Source organism: Narcine bancroftii, chromosome 1 (assembly GCF_036971445.1).
Source record: "Narcine bancroftii isolate sNarBan1 chromosome 1, sNarBan1.hap1, whole genome shotgun sequence".
Taxonomy (NCBI): domain Eukaryota; kingdom Metazoa; phylum Chordata; class Chondrichthyes; order Torpediniformes; family Narcinidae; genus Narcine; species Narcine bancroftii.
This window is the reverse complement of record NC_091469.1, coordinates 413371149-413383842: the sequence shown is the minus strand read 5'-3', so window position 1 is coordinate 413383842 and position 12694 is coordinate 413371149. Positions and strand designations below refer to the sequence as shown.

Genomic DNA, 12694 nt, shown 5'->3' with positions numbered 1-12694 from the left:
GAGGGATTGGAGTTGGTGTCTTGGAGTGGGTCAGGGAGCATTCATGAAGGCAAGTTTTCAGACGTGAGGGTGGAAAAATCTCCACCTTTACATTCAATTTTTTTTTGCTTTATGAAAGGGCCTATTTATAATAGGGTACCAACATCTTATGGGTGATTAGGGATGGGTAGTTACATGCTGGGTCAACCTGCAAAACCCACATCCCTTGAGTGAATAAATAAAGGAATTATTTTCACAATCTACTGTATGACAATACTATTTTCTTTGCAGATTTTGATTTCCTCTTTAGATGCTGTCTAATGTTTCATAAGAATTATAAATTTCAGAGTGATTTAATACATATTAATTTTGTTAAACTTTTATTATATCATACAGAAAATAAAATTTTGGATCATAGTTTATTACAATTAGTTAGAATAAATTTATTTTAAAACAATCAAAAGCAAAGAAATTAAAAATACATCTTTGTAAAGCCAAATCATGGTAATTACCATGGAATTTGCCTATTAACAATAATCATAGAGTATAGTAGAGGGGCTTTAGGCCAACTCATCCATACCAACCCAACTGTCATTCTGAGCTAGTCCCATGTGCCTGCATTTGATCCCTTTCCTGCCAAACCCTTTCAATTCTACGTCTTTTGAACATCATTATTGTACCCGTTTTTATAGCTTCCTCTGGCAACTCATTCCAAATATGGACTACCCTCTCAGTTGTTCTCTTCAAGTTGCTCTCAATTCTTTCCCTTCTCAATGCCCTCTAGTTCTAGAATAGGCAACCTGGGAAAAGAGACTGAGCATTCATTCTATCCAGACTCCACGCCATTAAGAATTCTGCCATTAATCACGTACTCCATCTTCAAGTTCAACCTTCCAAAATGCATCACTTCATGCAGGTATCTGGATTAAACTCTATCTGCTACTTTTTCACTTAACTTTGCACCCTATTTCCTGTTGTAACCAAAAACAACTTTCTGGTCTATCCACAGCACCTCCAAGCTTTGTATCATCTGCAAACTAAATGGCCTGCCCCTCAGTGAAATACAGTTTACTAAGGAACATGGAAAAACTGATAGCTGCATCCCAATTTAGCATCACGTGTGGTTTCTGAAATTTGTTGTCTGATTTAATCTGTTGTAATGATAACCAAGCCCCTATCTTCTCTCATGCAAAATCTGGACTCTTATTCCACCACCCAAACTTTATTAAATATTGGTAGGAGTTTCTTAACAACTGAACTTTTAGGTTTGTTTAACAAATGATAATTTGGTCTGAATATCTTCATATATAAAACTGAGAATTACTTGTATTATTTTGTATTTTAAATTAATAGAGATCCAGATTCTGCAAGCAAGTCACATACTTTTTATCTGTTTTCAGTGGTAATTTCATGTGAATGTTTCAAGACTGAACTCTGCCAGCCTTTGGATGGATGGGTGGCTGGGAAATCGAGGATTTCAGATGGGCGGACAGGTGAGTATCCGCATCCAGGAACTTGGCTCGGCGGGCAGTCAGGATGAGGATTGGTGGTCAGGAATTCGAATGGGCGGGTAGCTGAAGCGAGGATCCATGGTCGGGCATTTGGATGGTGGGCAACTGGGTCATCATGAGCTCCGGTGGGTGGCTGGGGTGAGGATCTGCTGTTGGGGCATCAGAGCTTGGATGGGCGGGCAGTCGGAGGCATAAATGGGGGGGGGGGGGTCGACTTTTATACGCCATTGATGATTACATGAGTATATATGTTAATTTGAGATTATTTGTGCATTTACATTCTGTTGTTTTGAGGTGTTTACCCCAAAATTATGAAACTATTTTCAGTGTGTTAATGCCTTGAATCTTATGTGATTTGTTTTGAATTTTTTTTTTACTATGTCTATTCAAAATCTTTGTGTCTTAACAGACTTGACCCCTGGCTTAGCTGGTATGTGGGTGTCAGTGGGTGACATAAGCAGCCATTGTCAAAGCTTTTAGTGCAGTTTTGGAGATGGGGCTAATTGTCACCATCTTTCTATCTGCCTTGTATGAACGGATCTGCATACAGACCTGACCAAAATGGTTCAAGGTCTCACTTGATGTGAGGGATTGAAGAACTCTCGTATATAAAACAGCTTAATTTAAATATAGACACCTATTTGAATTTTCTGGAGAACCAGCTTGCTTATTTTCTTCACTAAAGAATTATGCCATTCTCGAGGTAGGATTTTCCACAATTCCTTTCCTATCCTGATGGTTTTAGAACTCTATAAATTGCCCTGTTTCATACTTGAGTTGAATTTGGCTCCTTTTGAAGTGCTGTGGAAAGTACAAAGAACTTTGCTGACCAGTAGATGAGCAGTGAGGAGGTTTATTTGGTCGACACCTTACATGTCTTGTGTTAAGAAAGACATCTTGACCTATAAAAGCCGTCTAACCTTTGGAGGTGCAGGTGGTAAACTTGAATTAAAAGCAGAATTACCAGAAGTTATAAGTATTTAAACAGAGAGGAAAAAAAAATCACCAGGTCTGAAAATCATGATCACTGTTCAATAATGATGGCATGGTTAGTATAGTTGTTAGCACAACACTGTTCAAGCGCCAGTGATTGGGACCAGGGTTTGAATGCTGTGCTGTCTGTAAGAAGTTGGTACGTTCTCCCTGTATTTACGTGGGTTTTCCCCAGGGGCTCCGGTTTCCTCCACCATTTGAAATGTACCATGGGTTGTAGGTTAATTGGGTGTAAATTTGGATGGTACGGGTTTGTGGGCTGAAATGACCTATTACTGTGCTGTATGTCTAAATGATAAAGAATATGGTAACTTTAAAACTATTCAGGCAAAGGACAGAACAAAGTTCATTGTAATTCGTGTTATTCCAATGCCAAATTCAAATTAATCTTTGGATTGTGTGGATAGTTATGTCTGATTCAGAGAAAATTAGTTACTACTGACACTCAAAAGTAACTCTTTCCCTCCCCCACACATAGAAGATGAGTTCATTTCCTTCTCCTCTGAAGACAAGCTACCTCAGCACAGAAAAGAGATCAAAGCTTAATGCCACACCAAGTGATGTCTTAACCTACGTAACCACCCGGAAGCCTTTTTAGTTTATTTTTGTATGTTACTCTATATGCAGCAGAAGTAAGGGAACATGTGAGCAGAGTGGAGTCATGAACTGATTCTTGTTCTTTCAATTAGGAAAATTATAACGCAGACGTCATTGACTAATAGAACAGGGCTGTCATCAATGCTTGAGTGATTGCAAAAGAGGACTTTTGCCTGGGGTAAAACACAGGATTCTGTTGACACCATGGTTAAGTGAAAAAAACACACAAATGCTGGAGAAACTCAAAAGGTCAAACAGTGCCTTTATGTAGCAAAGGTAAAGATACATCACCAATGTTTCGGGCTTGAGCCCTTTATCAATGACAGCTTCAGTGCTTTGGAAAGCCAGAAAATTAGAAATGGTTATAACCCATAGAAATAAAAGCTAAAGGAAGAATATACTTAAAAGATGATCAAATTAACAGTACATATAAAAACAGAGAAAAATATCCTATTAGATTGCTGTCATTGGAAATTCCAGCTAGATACTAGTCGGAATATGCACAAAGTAATGTTGCAACAACATTGGGAAAAATAAATTAATCAGTTAAACTTCTAGAATGATTTTGTTTTAAGAGTTCTAAACCAATCTATCCAGAATGTTTGTATTTATAATTATTTCATTTTTCTCTTCTTTCTAATCACTGTTTTAACTTTCCATAAAGCTGCCATATACACCCTGTCTCCTGTCATAATCACCAGTGAAAAGCATTTAAGCTGTTAGTGGAAGAATTATGAATAAATAATCATATAATTATACTGTATAATTGATCCTTTTGCATTTTGTATGAATGGAAGAGTTTTTCTTTTGTGTTTTGAAGTCTATAAAACCACAACACAACTGCTTCAGAATAATGAGGGCTCCACCCTTCACAAACTGAAATATTGTGCTTTAAAATTGTATTTTGACAGAATGGAATTTCCTTTTTTTGTAATTGAATGATAAATTATTTTGATTTAACTTTGAAATCTCCAGCATAATAAGATTGCCAATAATATTGAGTAGCCATATATTATATCTGCAATTATATTGTACAGTTGTTGCACAAATATATCACATAGAACAATTACAACACGGAAACAGGCTATTTTAGCCCGTCTAGTCCACACTGAACTAAGTACTCTCCTCTAGTCCCACCTACCTGCACCGTGTCCATAACCTTCCATTCCCTTCCCATCCATATACCCATCCAATATGAAGGATTGCTAGTTTTGTTTTGGTTCTTCTGCAAGATAGGCTCAAAGTTTTGAATCTAAGAATAACATTGCTGAGCATTTGTAAATCTTGCATGAATATGGCCTCATAATTTTCATAAATATTTCCAATTTTAGGGCACACAATCCCTAAAGTGTATGTAAAACTGTGGTAACAAAAGGGGGGAACGGGAACAGCAGGATTAAATGCTCCAAATCAGGAAGGGAAAAAGTCTTCACTGCGAAGACTTGGTAGTGGCAATAAGCATGTGTGATATCCTTGCACTCCAGAAACATGTACAGGTAACATATTATAACATTGATCACCATGTAATACAGAGTTGACATCTGCTGAATTGGACATTAATGAGTGTTATTGCTGCATTTTGAAGGAGAATCTAGTGGACTATAGAAAGAAATGCTCCCCATCTCCCTTCAGTTGTGCTAAAAGTGATATTTTGTTAGTTTCCTGGTGATTGATTTGAAATAGAATGGAAAAAGCTGTTTCATCTTGAGAGAACTAATCACATAGCCTGAAGTGTATAGGGACTGGAGGACTTTGGGTGGCATGGTGACTTCCAGTTTCAGCTAACCACAGTTTGATTTCCATTCTCCTCATTCTTCTTTGAGAGAGTAAATGTAGGAAAAGGTCAACAGAGGACAACTTGCGGGAGGAATTGTTATACTGTGCACAGAATTTAACATTTATGAATTTTCACCAAGCTCTGGTGTTTAAAAGTAATTGGTTACCTCTCAGGAAGGTTCTTGTTGGTTTCAGAGAGAGATTTGTTGCTTGTTGGATACACACAAACTGATTCTCTCCAATCAGCCACTTCAGTGTCTTGCCGAAGAAACTTGCTCCGTCAGGGTTTACCAAATGATAACCTCTTCTTCTGCAGGTCACCACTTTTTGTTTCCCTTATTTCAGGTGAAACACTCTAGCCAGCCATTTCCTTTTGTATGAACCACAAGGATTTTGAACATGCTGAACTCAGAACTCAGAAACAGTCTTCAAAATATTTTTTTAACAAACTGCTCCTTGTCATGCTGCAGAAACTAGTTCTCTCTCTCTCTCTCTCTTTCTCTCTCTTGCTCCCTCTCTTTTTTTCTTTCTCTCTCACTCTCTCACTCCTTCTCTCTGTTTGCACAACCACATGACCTTAGAACAGCATACTTCATCCTGACAGATTGCGGAACCGTTCATTTGTTGCTTTCAAAACAATAATCCATTACTCCACAGCATGTCCAATTAATACCTACCTGTGAAGTCCTTCAGCAAAGCAGTTTCCATTTTCTTTACAAAGGCACTGGGCCCGGAGTGTCTAGTTTGAGCAGAGCTCTTGCATTGTACATAAGATCTGTTTTGTGAAGTGTTTGTGTTTGTTTGTGACCTACACTAAAAAACCCCCACAATTTATCTCCTTTCAAACATATGATATAAAATATGATATAATCCATCACACAATGAACAACAATAACGCAATTACAGTAATGAATGCAGATTTGGTAAACAGGAACAAGTTCCCTGTTGAAGGGTGAGTTACAGTATTGGAATTGCTGCTGGGGCAATAAAAAGGTGGGAATGTATCAAGGCAGGAGTTGGGTGGAATTATGTTGCTTAGAATTCCAGATCCTAATCCCTTTCTCACACACATGCAGAAAAGGGATGTTTTAGGATTGTAATCAGCAAGAACAGTCTTGCGTGTTTACATAATCTGAGGAAAATCCATGAGTCATCTCATTTGTGCTGACAAATGAACTCATCTGTGCTGACCGTCTTGGAATTCTGGGCTCGTCCCATTTGCCTACATTTGGTATATCTTTCTAAACCCTTCCCATCCATAAATCTGTCCAAATGTCTTTTGAGTGTCAGAATCTCAGCTGCTCCGGTAGGTTCCTCTAGCAGCTTATTCCAGATGTGGACTGCACTGTTACCTTTCAGGTTCCTCTTAAACCTTTCCCACTCCCTCACTTTAAACCTATGCTCTCGATTTCTAGAATAATCTACCCTGGGAAATAAAACTGAGCATGATTTTATCTATACCCTTCATGATTTTATAAACCTCAATAAAATCACTCCTTAGCATTTTACACTCCAGGGAATAAAATAATGCTGGTGGAACTCAGCAGGTGTCACAATGTCCAAAGGATGTAAAAATACAGTATATAACCAATGTTAAGGGCTCAGGCCAGAACTGTATCTAAGTATGGTCTCACCAATGCCTCTTACAGCTGAATAATGAAGTCCTGACTTTTGTACTCAGTACCCTTCCCAATAAAGATAAGCATGGTCATTTTGTCCCTCTGAGTTGCCACTTATAGCAACAATGCTCCTGTATCTCTAGATCTCTCTGTTCTACAACACTCCCCATGCTCTTACCATTCCCTATGCCCTCATTTGACTTACTAAAGTACAACAACTCACACTTCTCAGAGTTAAATTCCATTTGCCACTCATTGGCCCACCTACACAATTGATTTAGGTCAGGGGTGCCCAAACCGCGGCTCGCGAGGCCGCATGCGGCTCTTTGACATGCAGCTCCTGGCAATACCGTATATGCCGTTGTATAGGATGATCTGCAAAATTTTAAATTTTCACCTTAAAATCGGTTCATTCCAGACAATGGGTATAAAATTCTTACCTTGACGATGCCATCATCATCCTGCTGGCTCTGATGCAACCTCGTCCATGCCCTGTTAATTATTTGTGAAGTCTCAACATTCCTCCGTGGGGTCCATCCATTTGGCCTGACTGTGGTTGACTCTGTAGAGGCTTGAAATGGCCTGTTACAGGAGCCAACAGTAGTTTATTTTAAAATATCCAAATAAAATTTAAACCTTTAAATGATCATTTGTTATTAAATCATTGTGGTTTGCTTTTAACAACATGCACTGTTCAGCAGTTAGTGCCAGATTTGGGGGGTTCATCTTATTCAAAAAGTATCGCTAAAACCAACATTATAGGTGGAAGTTCCAGGGTCATCCTATACAATGACATATATGATATGTTAGCTGAGACAGGAATTGTACAAGCTGTTGCTCACAATGCTAATTTTAATGAGCATGGTTTGTGATCGCTTGAATATTGCGGCTCTCAACATCTGAAGTTTATCGGATGTGGCTCTTATGTTTAGCAAGATTGGCCACCCCTGGTATATGTCCTCTTGTAAATTTAGATATCATTCCTCATTGTCCATTGTACCACCAATTGTGGTGTCATCTGCAAATTTACTAATCCTGTTAAATTGTTAATGTAGACAACGAATACCAGTGGATCCCTGTGGCACATCACTGGTCACAGGCCCCCAACCAGAAAAGCTTCCCTCCATGTCTACTCTATGATTCCTTCCACTCAGCCAGTTTTGAATTCATTGGGCCAGCTCCCCTTGATCCCAAATGATCTAACCTCCCAGACTAAGTTGCCACACAGGACCTTGTCAAAGACTTTGCTAAAGTAATTTAATACATTGTCCTGTCCTCATCAATCCTCTTCACCTCTTCAAAATACCCAATCAGATTTGTGAGACACAATCTCCCACACACAAATCCATACTGCCTATCTTCAATCAGTTCTACTCTATCCAAATGCTAGTAGATCATGTCCCTCAGAATCACCTCCTGCACCTTCCTGACCACTAGTATCAAGCTCACTGGTCTGAAGTTCCTAGGCTTGTCTTTGCTGCCCTTTTTAAATAACAACACAACTTTAACCACGCTCCAGTCTTCTGGAACTTCACCTGAGGTCAAAGATGCCATCTCTCAGGAAGGGCCTCTGCCTATCCCTAACCTTAACCCAATTTCTTCCCCACCTTCCCACAAGTTACGATGATGCAGTTTTTCAGGCCCAGGGAATTTGTCTACCTTAATTTCCTGCAAGCCTGCCAAGACCTTTGCCCTCATACTTCTTAAATGAGCCAGGACCACACAACTCACTTATTAAAATAGCCATCAGTGAGGAATTACCAAATGTGTGCAACTGTCAAAGGGGTGGGGGAGAGGGATGAAGGGAAGGACATTGTATAGATTTGATTTTTCAAAGCCTTTATTTTCAATTCTTTTTTCTTCATTCACCAGGTGCGGAGAACATTGGGAAGGTCAATATGCATTGTCTGCCATGAATTACCCTTGAGATACTAGTGAGGATGAGCTTCTTTCTGGAACTGCTCCAGCCATGTGACAGGAGGTATTCTAATAGTGATTTGTAATGTTCAAACAAATGGCTTGTGAAAGCATTTATTTCAGAGGGCTGTTACGAATTGCACTTGGTCAGGTCAGCTGATTTCCTCCTATGCAGTATATTAGTTATGCATAATCAGGTATTTTTTTTTCATCAACATCATTACTAGTGTTAGTTTTCTCTTTACCGTAAAGATTTAAAAGGAACTGAGGGGTACCTTCTTTACACAGAGGGTGATGGGCGTATGGAACAAGCTGCAAGAGGAAGCGATAGAAGCAGGAAAAATTATAACATTCAAAGGACATTTAGGAAGGTGCATGGATGGATATGACCTGAATGCAGACAAATAGGACTAGCTTGGTCGGCATGGACAAACATAAGTATATCAGCACGGCTAGAGCAGAGATACAGTGCTGCTCCGCAGGGTGCTACTGCCAGGTTGTGACGTCGACGCCTCTGTAGCCTTTAAACAGTCTGTTAGAAGGGCCAGTGTTTTGTTTAAAACATCCTGTAACTATGGAGGTTTATGCTCAAGATAGTGTCGCCTGAGTTTAGCAGTGGACCACGAGGGGTTGCAAACTCTCAAGGAGCAGTGGGCCAGAGCAGAGAACCAGAAATGGAGCAACATCCTCTCCCCCTGCCATTGAGAAGCCTGAGAATTGACCTTTCAGGAAAGTGACTACAGCTGTAGACCAACGAGGGGCTCAGCGGCTAAATGACCCACATAGGTTGGGAGCTGCCAGCAACTGGTGGTCGAAAAATTCACGCCAGCCTGCAGGCCGCTGGAGAATGGCTCATGAGAACCAGGAATTGGAACCAGGAATTGAGATGGTGCTGAGGGCAAGAAGGGCTTTCGAAGGGTCCCAGGCGCCGAAAGCTTCCTGACTATGTTGGAAGTTTGAATCTGGAGCTCAGGTTGCCAATGGATTGAACAGGAGGATTAAAGAGACTGTGGAACCACTGGAGGTGAATCAATGATTCATCAGCATCTCTGGGGGGGTGGGGAAACGATTCTCTTTTGCTTCTCTTTTATTGTTTGGGGTGACACTTTACCTAATGGCAGACGAAAGTTGATATATTTCATGTATATTACATTTTTGTATTATTACGTGGCAAGGAAGGAATCATGAAGTTGGGTCAAAGGGCCTTTATCATGAGAATAATTAAAAATTATTTGATTAATTATATAAATTCAAATTCCAAGCTCTGAATTATTAGTCCATTAACATAACATTAATGCAGTTATACCCAATATATTAAATATGTAGTTCATTTATTCTGGAATTGTGTATTTTCTGAGATTTTTATTTAGTAGTTACAAGCAGGATGTATAACTCAAAATAACTTTGCAAAAAGGAAAGCAGACAAGTTTTCAAAAAGCATTTCTAAGATCTGATATGCTAGGGCTTCCAACTTATGTGAATACATTTCGACTGTTGCCAAAAGCATTCACAAAGATAAATAGCATTGCATGGTTCTTAACTGAATACTTGTTATTTTAAGCAAGAACCTAACATGTAGCGTTTCCAATTGTATCCTTGCATGAATGCAAATAGGCAATGTCTCTGTGCATGGTATGGAATTGTATGAAGTTTTGATCAACATTTCTGCCAAATATAAAAATAAATCTGCACCTAAATACCATTTTAACAAGAAAATTAACGTGCCATATCCATTGACCAGCAGATATTGTTCCTCTCTCTTCCTTAATAAGAAATTATAAAACCTGCAAATTTCACCTGTGAAAAAGGAGAATCAATTTTATGTTATGCTATTGATCTGAAGCTTTAATTCTGTTTTATCTTTCACACAGTTCCTATTTCACTATACCGCAATGTCAGTTTGAAAAACAAATTGATGTCAACTTGATCATCATTTGAAAACATTCAATTAACACCAAAAACATTGTACTCCAAAATCCTTGTACAACCTGACAATATCACTGAGACAGTGGGCCAAAGTGCCCGTTTCCATGCTGTAAGACTCTGACTCTGTCAAGGACGTGGCAGAGTGGTGAGATAATGAAAGCTTTCCTCATAAGAATGGGCAGCGAATTCATGCTCCCTGGAACTAGTTACTCCGAACATTAAACCGTTTCTGGGGTTGTGACACTTCAAAGCCTATTTGAGCCATGATGGGAAATGCCTGAGTTTGCCCAATTAGAAGCTGACCTTGCAACCCAGAAGTCAGAGCTGCTCTGCAACTATCTCCGATCTGAAATTACAGAGCTTTTAGTTACCTGATTACTTGATAACATAAGGCTGTAGGATCTGAAGTAAAGCTAACCACCATCATTTTTGCTCGAAAGGATTGCACTGTACCTGGTGGGAACTACTCCCTCACATGTCCCTTCAGTGTTATGCTTTGGATAGATAATAATGTGTGATCATCTCATTGTGTGTTTCCATCAGCTGTCACTTTCGCAAACATAGTCTTCATTTGAGTCATCTAGAATGTAACCACTCTCTGAGGAGCTCTGCCTTTTCTCCCTGCGTTAATGTTGGAGTTTCCATTTCTAAGTCCCTTCTTTAATGCATAGAGACCACGTCTGACTGGAAGGCTGGGAGTGTTAAATCAAGTGCCACAAGCTCATTCTCATGGTTTTCACCTACCATGTATGGTTGGGTGGAAGTTCTTGACCATGTATGAAGAAAAGGTGCATAAGTAGGGTCATGGTGAAGGTGTGAGACCCACCACATTCCCAAATCTGCATTTGCTGATGTTGGTAGATGGTGCCTTTTTCAAAAGTAAAGGAAGAGTGAGTATGTGTGTGTTGGGGTTAGCGGGGCAGTGCATTCGAGTAATGTGTCTACAGTGCGTGAAGTTGTGAAAGGCAAGGAAGGGGCTTCGGATGTTTTTTTCATTCAATTTGTGATTTGTTTTCCTGCTGAAATATCCTTGTCCCAATATTCTACCAGTGGCGATCTTACTTATTCGTATCATTATAAAATAGGCTTCAATGATTTCCATTTCAATTATCTGACATACATTTGAGGTTTTATTGTTAATAATCAGGTTTGCAGGTGACACAACAGTCGTTGGCCTCATCACCATTAACGATGAGTCGCACTACAGGGAAGAGATGGAAAATCTCATGAAATGATGCGAGAGTAACGACCCGAGTCTCAATGTGGACAAGATGAAGGAGATGATCATGAACTTCAGGAGGACCAGGAATGATCACCCTCCACTACCCATCAACAGTTGGTAGAGAGAGCACCAAGTTCCTTGGAGTTCACTTAACTTGTGACCTATTGTGGACACTCAACATCTCCTCACTTGTCAGGAAGGTGCAATAGTACTTCCTGAGAAGACTGAAGTGGGCAAGGCTACCACCCATCATTATGCCAACCTTCCATAGGAGCTCTATTGACTGCTCCACAGTCTGGTATGGTTGCTGCAGTGAAATGGATTGGAGATCAATCCACAGGACCATAAGAGTAGCAGAGAGGATCACTGGATTTATTGGGTCCTGATCATCAGTAGATCATTCAATCATGAAAAATTTCATTGTCTGTTATAATGATTGGAACATTAGAATTGGATCATATATATTAGGTTGTTAGATATTTGGACTGTTAACATTTCTATTATCACCCAGGCAAAATAAATCACAATAAGATGGCAGGACCTTACTCAGTACAGTACATAATTGAAAGGTTGTAAAATACTGACAAACACAAAACTCCATTAATTGACACCAGTTTATTTAATCTCGTCTGTTAGAGGAGATGAACATCTTTTAATGAGCTATTCCTGCACAATTGCAGTCAGATCTTATTTCAAATTAGCATTAGCATTCTTAGATATTTAAATCTTTGATTCAGGAATATTTTACAAATCATCATTAACATGAATTATTTCAGTTATCCAGTGTGCCAGCATTATGTCATGTCCTTTTAACAAGTGCAGCTGTTAAATCGTTGGCTTTCTTGTGAATATCATAAAGTTGAAAATGAGGTAAACGCTGGCAAGACCCGGTTAAGTAGCTCATTACAAATTATCACAGGAGAGTTGAATCATCTAAAACAGTATTAGACTGATCACTAAAAACTTGGTTGAGACAGCAGCAGAAAGAGAGGCCGAGAACTTGAGTACCATGAATGTAGTCCCCTCCTCCAAATCATGTGCGTGTCGTGAAGAGTTATGGATGGACCTCCACACACCACTGATTGTCAAACAGAGAAATATCTATTTATCCCAACTCTGTGCCTCCCATTGGTTAACCAGTCCTCTATCCATGC

General features: G+C 39.4%; 1 long non-coding RNA gene across 5 annotated transcripts in view; it reads left to right on the top strand.

Moving 5' to 3' along the window:
• LOC138751552 (uncharacterized) overlaps positions 1 to 12694 on the top strand; it is a 190549-nt gene that overhangs the window by 103765 nt on the left and 74090 nt on the right. For all 5 annotated transcript variants that reach the window (XR_011350046.1, XR_011350048.1, XR_011350045.1 and 2 more), the window contains exons 2-3: positions 1380 to 1472; positions 8348 to 8456. This is a non-coding gene — a long non-coding RNA (uncharacterized lncRNA). The remainder of the gene's footprint in view (positions 1 to 1379; positions 1473 to 8347; positions 8457 to 12694) is intronic.